This window comes from Ruditapes philippinarum, unplaced genomic scaffold (genome assembly GCF_026571515.1).
Source record: "Ruditapes philippinarum isolate M1 unplaced genomic scaffold, ASM2657151v2 ctg1372_1_1_1_1, whole genome shotgun sequence".
Lineage (NCBI taxonomy): Eukaryota > Metazoa > Mollusca > Bivalvia > Venerida > Veneridae > Ruditapes > Ruditapes philippinarum.
The window spans coordinates 45043-53718 of record NW_026857873.1 but is presented as its reverse complement, the minus strand read 5'-3'; the positions used below and the strand labels follow the sequence as shown (position 1 = coordinate 53718).

At 34.2% G+C, this 8676-nt stretch overlaps 1 long non-coding RNA gene across 1 annotated transcript; it reads left to right on the top strand.

Annotated features, from left to right (window-relative positions):
* The first annotated feature begins 1875 nt into the window (after window positions 1-1875).
* Window positions 1876-3282, top strand: LOC132751310 (uncharacterized). Its single transcript, XR_009628666.1, has 3 exons — window positions 1876-2165; window positions 2662-2738; window positions 2952-3282. It is a non-coding gene; the product is annotated as an uncharacterized LOC132751310 (long non-coding RNA).
* The last annotated feature ends 5394 nt before the right edge of the window (window positions 3283-8676 follow it).

The following is an 8676-nucleotide window of genomic DNA, read 5'->3' as shown; positions in this document are numbered from 1 at the left end:
TAAGCTGGTTCTTCACAAGACCTACCTATGATTAAAATTTGATAGCAATAGACTCATTCCCAAGCTAGTTATCAAACAGAAAGCAATTTACTATATATATATATTACATATGTTTAAAAAAAATGGCCATAACAAAAAATGACGGAATCTTGACAGCTTTTTACGGACACCACCCCCTTATGTATGACATTTTATGTACACACTTCTGTATAGATTGAATGACACGAAGCAAACTACTAGTACTTTCAAGTATATGGCTAAGAACGGACGGAAAGACAGACGAATGATAAAAGCCAAAACAATATTCCTCTTCCGATTTCACCGGCGGAGGATAACAAATGGTTGATGTTGTGCCCGTGAGCGCTTCCCTGAAGCGTTTTGACCCCGGGGATCATGATTGGACGGGGGATTTTTTTGTTGTTTTTTTTTTTGTAGAGGTCCACCAGATGCTTCTTGCCAAAATTCCAAGCCTTATATCTATTGTGGTTCTGAAGAAGATTTTTAAAAAAATAGCTTACGGACGTACGCACGGACAATTTCAAAAATATTTCAATTTTCAATGGGTAAAATCTGCACTTTTTTCATCCGTTTTTCAAAATTCTTTCAGTTATCACGGTAGGTACCCGGATAATGGAGATCGCGGATAATGAAAGAGTATAATGGCAGATCGCCAGTTCAGCAAAAATGCATGGAGAGGTTAGTATTTGTCTGGATGTCGTGTTATAGCGATCGCATACATAACCTTTTGCGATAGATAACAATCAAGCGATGTCATATCCTTACTCTGATACCCATACCTTCGGAATTGGCCGCCAGATAAAGTGGAAGAAGGAAAATGATTACGCAACATCCCAAATTTCTACAAAAAAAAAACTACATATCATACCCATTTATAATATATTCAAACATGTTTTTTGTACACGACACTGCTGTTATCAAAGCCCTAACATCGGCAATTAATACGCTATCCCACATGATCCAGTAGCATGAATATTTTCCTTAACAAACGCATTTTTTATGAGGCACCTGAAACAATTTGGATAATGGGAATTCTTTCAGCTGATAATGAGAAATTCAAATATTTAGCAAATGGATAATAGTGGAATTTTCGTTTTGCTCTTAATTTTAAATGCTTAGATAATATTTATTTATTTAAATAATTATATTTTGTAGTCCTTTTGCTATCCACTATGATTATAACAAAACATCTGTATCTTTTCATTGTATTTTTGACCTTTCAGTCGTTGCTTTTATCAAATTATAAGCGTTTCTGCAATTCAGTTGAACGAAGCGAGGTTATTTTGTTATTTTGCGTCCTTGCACTGAAAACGTATCTGTCATAAAACCATGATTAATGTATTGTCTTTGTTGATGCCATCATTTCTTGTTCGAGGTATAATCTACAGAATGTTTATGTCTTCAATCAGTGTCAGTGTGTAACCCTTTGATGGTTAGAGCTCCGATTAAAAAAAGGGTATTGAATGGACACAAACCGTTTCGGTCGGAAATACAATTATGTTTGTATAGCGGACGTATAATACATCCCAGCAAACACATGGCGTTAAAATAACGTCGGATTAATGTTAGATTTTGGTCACGACGTCGGCGACCAAAATACGACGTAAATCTGACGTTAAAAAACCGATGTTTATTAGACGTTTCTTTTTGACGTCGTGCTAACGTCAGGTTCTGGTCGGTGTCCTGACAGTAGGTAAAAAATTAACAAAAAATAATCCTTATTCGCTGTTGTAATCATTTAAACTTTTTTTCAAATGTTATTTGGATTACAAATGAAATGTTCTTATATAAATATACAGACCAAGATCGCGGCGCTGCAACCTAATAAAACATATAGGTGGCGCTGTGTATAGGCAAGTTACATGTATTATTGTTATGAAATCTATTTATAGCCACAGATCTGTTTACAAACGTTATAATATTATCATTTGTGGTACATTATATGTATCAAAATCACGAGTTTTTTAATAGTGCTTTAACATTTAATCATAGTGACAGAAAAGGGAAAGAAAACATAATTAACCTATAATTCGAATCTAAAGTCACGTGGATGGAAATTCAAATTCGTAGGCGTTACGTTTTGGCTGTCGGTCAGGAATCGGGATGCACTGATAAAGTGAATATTATAGATTTTCTTGAACAAAAAGGTCAGTTCAATTTATTTAGATTTATTTCTACTTTGTATTTGATAAATAATTGCATGATTGTAAGCACTCTTAAATTTAATTATCATTATTTGAACAGCTGAAGTGAAATGTCACACAAATTCGCGATAAATGTCTAATAATAAATCTTTTTAAAATTGACATGTTTTAACTCTGCTTGTAAAGAGTTTATAATATGCCTTTCAGTACTACCAAAGAGAATGCTTAGTTTTCATATTTTTCTTCAACTGTGATGTTTTTGTCAGTTAAAATCTGAGAATTGAGAATGAATTTGTACGATTTCGAGCATTTCGGACCAAGACGTTTCGGTCCCAAATAACCCAAAACGTTCCGGTCCCAAATAACCCAAGACGTTTTGGTTCCAGACATTTCGGCATTAAATCTTTAATTTAAAACTATGAAATATTTAAGACTTGCGTAACTGTTCTATTTCAAACGTAGAATATATACATATGTTAGAATATAATTTTCTTTTCAGGTAGTTAAAGTGTTGGACATGCTCTCAAAGGTCGGAGGGACAGAAACACGTGAATATGAATAAAGAAACATATGAAAGTAAGATTTTTGTAAATTCTATAACATACTTTAATCCATACTAAACTGGAGTTTAAAAGCGGCTTTTTAAATGTTCAGTATTTATGTTTACTTTTAATTTTTGTTAAATCTCTCTTATAAAAAGTTAGCAAAATTGTTCATTAAGTTAAGATAACCATGAAAACATTTTTGCTTGTTATTTTTACATGTTTCATAAATTTCTTTTTTTTTCAGTGAAAATGATGTCACACACGCTATTGGACGCTACATATCCTCCGGACAGACGAGGGGTGCTGAAAGAAGGTCATATCTTAAAGCATCACACCTCAAAATTCGTGCTAATTCTCATGGAGAAGTAACTAAAAGGCAGCAATTTATACATTACTGACAATTATCAAAGGAGGTCAAAATATGCAAAATGGCACTAAATGTTTTAGAAATGCTGTAGAAATATAGTTAAAATACTGAAAATTAATTGCTTGAAACATTATTATCAGAATCTTTTAACTTTTCTTTAAATTATAATATTTTTATTATTTTATTTGATAAGGCAAACTTTGATAGAAATGTGCATACATTATTTTGTTCTTTAATATTTGTACATGTTTTCTTAGTTTCATTTATGTCATTGTTTTTGTAATCCCTTTTTGTTTTGTAATTAACTTATTTTATTTATGTTTTATTTTGTTTAGTTTATGAAAATTATTTAACCTTGCAGAATTTACTATAATTGTATGTATCAGCTTAAAATTGCAATTTTTATTTTAAATTAAAAAAGCATAAAACATATTTTTGCTTTCAGTTGTCTGTTATACATTTCATTGGAGGGAAAGTTACTTAATAGAATGAGTTACATTAAATTCGATCAAATCAGGATTAGCCAGAAAATATTTATGACGTGGTGAAACAAAAAAGATTAGGGGAATGATCAGATGAAGGTCAGAAAATGACCAGATTTAGGGCAGAAAAGGGTTAATATTTAGGTCGGAAAATGGTCAGATTGAGGTCGGAAAATGGTTAGAAACTGGTTAGATTTAGGTCGGAAAATGGTCAGATTGAGGTCGGAAAATGGTCAGATTGAGGTCGGAAAATGGTTTGATAATGGTCAGAAAAAAGTTAAATAATGGTTAGATTCTGACGTCTACCTGACGTCAGATTATTACGTCAAAAAAACTTTCAAATCCAACCGTTTTTCCGACCGTCATCCGACGTCAGAACCTGACTTAAATCTGACGTCAGTATGACGTCTTGTGTTTGCTGGGATAGCTTACGAATGTTTAAAGGCACAGATGAATATAAATAATATCAAACAAACTCACATGAAAACGAAAGACATTTCCGATATAATTATAGATAGAAAACATTATTAGCGCGGCAATTAAAAACGCTACAACCACATGCCACATTTCATTAAAGGGAAGAAACTATATTAATTGCGCGACATTTTGAAAAGCAAATCATTCAGTCACCAGGTACTCTTTCGTTGTGATAAAGTAATGGCATTGTTCAATTATTCAAACTTTGAAATTGAAAAACACTATGATGAGCGAACTTACTCAAATCTCTTCAAGTTAGGAAAGGGGATTGACGTTACGAAAAATATTGAATGTTGTGAAGAAGTTAGAAAAGCAGCCCATTCACAGATGATTGATAATAATTAAAATAGGAAATCACCACCATGTTATGCTAATTTTACCAAGTCTTTACGCATTTTTAACTTAGATTGATTCCTGTGACTCGAATTTCACGGACAACGAAGTTCACGGTAAACGAAGTTATCTGATCGGTAATAATATCGCCCCCATCGGAAAACACGTTTTAGAATAGATGGCGGTATTCCGAAAGCAGGTGCGTGAAATCACGTGATGCAACTTAAACGATGATGGCTACTGCATTGATACTGTTTTGAACAAGAACTACCCAATCGACAAAGTACGTCACTCTCAAAATCGTTGTTATGTATAACGGTTGGCTCCCATTAAGAGTATACCTATCTTAGACCATAAAAGTTATAGTAATTAACTAATGTATTTATTACCACCATACAGACAAATACAGCTTCGCTTAACCCGGGATTAAGAGGCTCTGGTGGTTAGTTTTAGTTGATGCGATTGGAACAGAAAGAAATTATGATAACGTACTGGGTCATTTATTTTGTCAGTAGGGCTGGTGGCATTGTTTCATAAAGTTAGCAGTTGGCGGAAAGAGATGGATGATGCAAAAAAAGCAGACTAAGTAGTATTCGGGTTAGAATAAAGGAAACTATACCATTATCCACTCATCAATTTCCATATTATCCATTGAATTTTTCTAGGCGAATCCCCATTATCCAATTTTTTTAGGTGCCCAACATTAAATACGTTTATACAGAAAAATATTCATACTTCTGGCTAAAGTGGGGTGGCGTTTTTAAGGTCGATGTTTTGGGCTTTGATAACAGTTTCGTGTTTAAAAAAAGTAGTGATATATTTTCATGAACGTAATCATGTAATTTGGTAAAAATGCTTTGATGTGCAAAATAAATTTCCCAGTTTTTCCACTTTATCTGGCGGCCAATTCCAAATGTAAGTAGGTATCAGAGTAAGGATATGCATCGCTTGATTGTTATCCGTCGCAAAATGTTATGTTTATGCGTATCACTATATCGACATATTCAGGCAAATACTAAATTATCCTCTCATGCCTCCCTTCTCCGAACTGGCAATCTGCCATTATACCCACAATCTTTCATTATCCGTGTATCTCCAATTATCCCGGTACCTACCGTGTTTTTGTTTTGGTCTTGACAGTAGGTCTTTAAAACATAGAAGAAGTAATAATTTTGATTTGCCTTATCCTTTAAATGCCCGTATGAAAACAGGAATGCTGCCAGATCTACATGGAATATGCGGATTCCTTAAATTCGCTCCTTTCCTTTACCTTTAAAACTTCTTTATTTACACAGGTTTTAGTTACAAGCGGTGGTATTATGTCACATCCGATTTAGAGAGACGAATACATACGTGCTATGCTTACTATTAACAAAGAGCGGAACTTTGATTGTGGTAGCACTTGGAATTAAATCTACTAACAGAGACGTACAAATGTATATAACATCCTAGTCTCTGCTACTAATGAGATATCATAAACCAGATAACCAGAGTAGAATTGAATGTCTAAATGTATCTATGAACATACTTATTTACGTTTCCTTTCAAGTAGCAACATTTCAAATCAGTGATATGTCTAATGCCTAGAAAACCATTTTCCAGTAACATGCATAAAATATTCACTTGGTACCCTAAATTAGTTCTTTTAAAAGTATTTCATGACTTGAAAATTACTCTGGTGTCTACCCCTCAATTTCTTTATCCACAGAACTAAGATTTTGGCCAAATTATCACTTAGTAGGTGGTATTGGTAGTTTTATCCTCCGGATCACGGCAGAAGCCACATTGAATTCACTAGAGCACAGTTCAATCACCGCATCATTCCTGGGCAAGCTGTCAATCAGTTAACCAGTACTAGCTGCCATCACTTTCGCAAGGAACTGCAACTGCTGTACATGTCTAAGCAGTGGTACAGTGCGAATGATCGTTGAAATGATTTCATGATCAATCATAACGAAAGTGACCAGCGCCGCCCGGGAAATCGAACCCTGGTCGCTCGATTCACAGTCCTAAGCTCTACCTATTATCAGTAGTATCTGTTCTGTGCATTTATATATATTCCCGCTGTTCAACATGAAGCCAAAACATGTCAAATAAAGTTTCCTTTTAAAAGGAAAGGCTTGCTCAGTGTGTCATCATCCCTTCCCTTTAAAATTGTGGGTTTTTTTCTTGTTTCAATTTATTATGACAATTTTTTTTTTTGAATTACGGTATTTGTATATCATAAAGGGTTTATATAGTTTTTTCTCGAAAAAAAAAGTTTCACTTTTAAAGGGATAGGTAGGGTAAGCCCAAGACTGGACGAGCACCTGTGCCCATTTTTTTTGAGCACCAGTGGTTATGCGTAAATAGGGACCAGAAGACAACTGTTTATAACTGAACGGGAACGTTAACATGCTGACGATAACAGTTGCAACTTTTTTTGTAAAAATGAATATTTTTTTGTCAAAAACGATTTGAAATCTATTCTCTATTAAAATAATCAATCGTAAAAAATACTAACATTGGCTCTCACGTGGAGATCAATGACATTTCATTTCCACTTTTTTCGCAGAGAGAGTCATTCGTTTTGGCAGTTGCTAATTTCATTTCTATAGCAGCTTTAGAGACAAGTGAATGCACTAAAAGACTTCGTTACGTGGTACCAATTAACAAGCATGTATCAACAATGTTACACCTAAAATATCTATGGACGTGGTAAGGTTAATGATATGCATGGGCTATTTTTAGATTACCTCAGCAAGACGTTTAAACTATGTCAGTAGATCTAAATATAACTTGACCATGCACTTATATTCTGCGTGATTCGGTCACGATATTTTCACAGACGCTTGGGGTTTGGAGCTCAAAACGCCTTTAAAATCCAAATAAAATGCATATTTGTCAATCCCAGGACATGTACTGATCATATATATCAAAAAATCTTAATATATGCCGTTTTGAAAAAAAACCATATTTCAACATCTATAATAATACACAAGATAAAAATGTTCGCCGGAAAAAATCCGCACCCCTACCGTTATAATCACCATGTATTTTAATCCATTTCCAATATTTTCACATAATCCTTTGGTCCATCGACACAGAAGATATAATTCTTCACGATGATGGTCAATTTTAAACTTCAACGGTAATATAAACAACGCAACAGCCGAAATAAACATCAATATTCTCGCCGTTTTTTTTCAACGACAAAAACTTTCGATAAATTCAATGGACCAGACGGATATGAACGAAGCTATCCGATTATGTGGCCCCAGCTTTGCCGTGTGCAAAATGCGCAGCGCTTTTAAGTTTGGGAACCACATAATCGGATAGCTTCGTTCAAAGCCGTCTGGTCCATTGAATTTATCGAAAGTTTTTGTCGTTGAAAAAAAACGGCGAGAATATTGATGTTTATTTCGGCTGTTGAGTTGTTTATATTACCGTTGAAGTTTAAAATTGACCATCATCGTGAAGAATTATATCTTCTGTGTCGATGGACCAAAGGATTATGTGAAAATATTGGAAATGGATTAAAATACATGGTGATTATGACGGTAGGGGTGCGGATTTTTTCCGGCGAACATTTTTATCTTGTGTATTATTATAGATGTTGAAATATGTTTTTTTTTCAAAACGGCATATATTAAGATTTTTTGATATATATGATCAGTACATGTCCTGGGATTGACAAATATGCATTTTATTTGGATTTTAAAGGCGTTTTGAGCTCCAAACCCCAAGCGTCTGTGGATATTTTGGTAAGCAGGACCGACCTTTGGAGACGGTATAATACTACATTAACCATTCTCTATTTTATAACACTAATAAAGGCAAAAACCAATTATAAAAGAAACTAACTTTTGCGACTTGAAAAAGAATTTAAACGGAATCAAGTAAAAATAGAAAAACAAACTGGGATTTCCAAAGTAACTGAAATAGCTTAGATTTCCGTAATATTACTTCGTCTGATTCCGCAGTATGACGGAATCGCCCGAATTGTCACGATTGCAATCGGAACAACCTCGGCTATTATAATTAATCCGAAGAGTGACGGAAAGGGCCGAAAAGTTGCGATTGGCACGATTGCAACTGGTTTCCTGTTCAATCATGCACTAACAAATGTAAGCAGGAAACCACCTAACCGGAACAACTTTTCCAAAACAAATAGGCTTGCAGCCGTGGCTTTATAATTTGTATTTAAGCATGAAATTACAGACAAAAGTATTTAATTAATCGAAAAAAAAATTATTTTATTTTCGCACCTAAACTAAAGCAAACGGATGTTGTACTAAATTGTCGATTTTGATTGGCTTACAGCTGACGGT